Below are 2,955 nucleotides of genomic sequence, written 5' to 3'. Positions count from 1 at the left end.
CACCAAAATTCTGGAAATTGTGGCTTTTAGGAATAATACCATTATGTTATATACCATTTGATGCAGAATTTCATCTATTGCTTGTGGGGAAATATTCACTGCATTAATTTTTCTGGCCATTATTATTATTCATTCCCTATCATGACTATTACTATCTCTGTCTCACCTACCTCACAGGATTGTTGTGAGGACAGAATAAGGGGAGGAAACATGTACACCTCCCTGAGCTGCTTAGAGGAAGGGTGGTATAAAAAGTGAATTAATTAATCAATATAATTAATAATTATTAATTAAGTCATATGGGGTGACAAAAATTTATGGGCCCCAGTTGTCAAATTGTTACCTGACGACACCACTTAATAATGACATGGATGACCGGAGGAGGTTAAAACCATTTACTGCAGCGCTGAGAACCAACACCTTGCAAAGCAACTCTGGGTGTGGCCCTGAACAATGACATTAGCTGGCTTATATACTCTGGGCGGGGTTACATAAACGTGGTCACGCCCCTGTTACTATGCAGATACAGGATAGTTGCTACTTTCCCTTGTCACACCCATGTCCATATTTGGCAAAGTTTCAAACACCACTGCTGAACCACACATTGCTTTATGTGTGTGTGTCAGAAGGAGGGGCTGTGGGCTTGGAAAATTTTAATTTCCCTTCTTTGGGTTCTGGCATTATTACCTCCTTAAATTACAATTTTCCATATTCCTATATTTTGGTTCATCACCTTCATCCATTACAGTATGGGCAGCAGTCTCTTTTTCTTCATTGCAGCATTTATAGAACTTTGTAAGGGGTGAATACATAAAACAGCATACATTTATGGTAGTACAAACATAATTGTCAGGGCTTGGAACTGCCAGTTTACCCAGCCCTCCTTTTCTCAGTTTGTACATTCAAACAACACTTCAGTTCAAATTGGGTGCACAATTCATAGGTACTAAAGATTGAAGACAGGAACATTGTTCAAGAGTCTTTAGCCACCAAGAGTCGCTAAGAGTCCGAAAGTCTTTAGATTACATGTTAGCCCACAGAGATATTGAGTACATTTCAGCAAACACTTTTTAGTGCTTAAGCTGGCATTGCTTACAAGTCTCTTCTTCAGCATTCTAAAGCACAAGTCCAGTCACAGAGTTGATGGCACAGATTGCACTTATCACGCAACATTTACTTCAGACAGGCAATTGAGAGATATCAGCTGCCACAATTATTTCTCAGAATGCGATCAGGTTTCTTCTACCCTGGTACTTCTTGGGAGCGCAGGTCTGGAACGAGGGCTTTGGACATCAACAACCCCGTGGAGCAAAGCCATGCAAGGGAAGCGTAATCACGCAATTACATTTGCCAAAGTCGATGTTCATCATACAGTCTTTCTGTAGAATATTCTTGCTGGTAGCACCTGATTTTACTGGCACAGGTGTTGTGGTTTCTTCTTTGAGCCACACTTATACACTTAGGCACATCTTTTGATTTCAGCATCTTTACAAGGTGGTTGTGCGACAGGGCTTTTTCCCTGCATGTATTATTTAGCAATTTGTTTTCCTCTTGTTGAGTACTCTTTTCTCTCATTACTTTGGACTCATCTTATTTTTCCTTTTGCCACAAGCTTATCTCTTGCAACTTGTATGCATTTTTAGCATTTATCCTGTAGTGGAGACACAAAAACTGGACAACTGCAGAAACATAACATTGTTATTTGTATGCTTGTAATACAGATTAATAACAATGTCTTATCTTCTTATACCTTTTTGATTGGCAGTTTTACACCTTCAAATACAAACAGCACAGTTGCAACCTTAAAAATCAGAGACACTTTAAATACTTGCCACTTGGAACTAGTCAACTTTTGCTTGGGTGCTCAGGTCCTTTTTACGTATATTTTCCTTTTCTTCTCATCTTATTTTGTTTCATCAGACTTGGCAACTGACAAGAAACTTTTAGTGAGCAATCCAGGCGATGGAAGCTGACCTGTTCAAAACAAAATCTGACTTGACAGATGCAGGGCAGGCAATTAAACATGTTACAATATTGAAATGGATGCAACTTGCTGATTTCACTTTACATTTTTACAGACACTAATTTACAACAACAATAATACACACTTTTAAAAGTACAGGGCCATTCCTAGACTCAAGCTAACCTCCTCGGGGTCACAAATGTCTTGTGGAATTCTGGGATCCATAATGGATCTTCCCTCCCCTAAGCTCAACCAAGCTTTCCCATCATCCTTAACTGCTCTAAAATCCTAACTCTATCTAAGATGCCATGGTTGAAACAAGTTTTATTGTCTCTTACGTGTGTCATTTGCCAAACTTTGTTCTCTTCTCTGATGATAATAGCAACCCAAACTTTGTTTCTTACACATCACCGTAGGAGCCTTTTAGATGAATGCCATTGGCATTAGATGAATTCACTGGTAGGATCTGGTGCTCTCAGTCAGTTTTTCTCTGTTCAATCTTTCTTTGGTTAAACTATGTGGTTCTTAACTCCAGTTTCTTTCTTTCTTTCTTTCTTTTTTTTTTTGCACTGCCCAACCTCGAGGGATGGGCGTTTCTTAGAACTCTGTACATGGCTTGCTGGAAGGAATAGCATTTAAAGCATACTGTGTTGGTTTTAATTTTTCTGTTAGGTACAAGGGACTTTTCACAGGAAACCGAACAACTTGCACAGTACAAATTCTGCTTAGAAGAGAACTTAAACAAACTATTGTTTTACAGACCTTAAATACATACCGCAGTGAACTTGGAATATAGGCTTACAATCATCACAGCACAACATGGACTTTTCGGGCTTTATCTTTTGTAGTTAGTGTTTCATTCTTGGTCAGGGACATATTGCAGAACATTGTTGTATTGTGTTTTTGCTCTTCTTCTTCTATGGTTCTAAGTAGCTTAAATTTTAGATAGCACAATAGCTTTTACAGATAGGTACATTTTAACTTTAAGAAAC

Source organism: Tiliqua scincoides, chromosome 3 (assembly GCF_035046505.1).
Source record: "Tiliqua scincoides isolate rTilSci1 chromosome 3, rTilSci1.hap2, whole genome shotgun sequence".
NCBI classification, from domain to species: Eukaryota; Metazoa; Chordata; class Lepidosauria; order Squamata; family Scincidae; genus Tiliqua; species Tiliqua scincoides.
The sequence above is the reverse complement of the archived record's forward strand: the minus strand, read 5'-3'. Positions refer to the sequence as shown.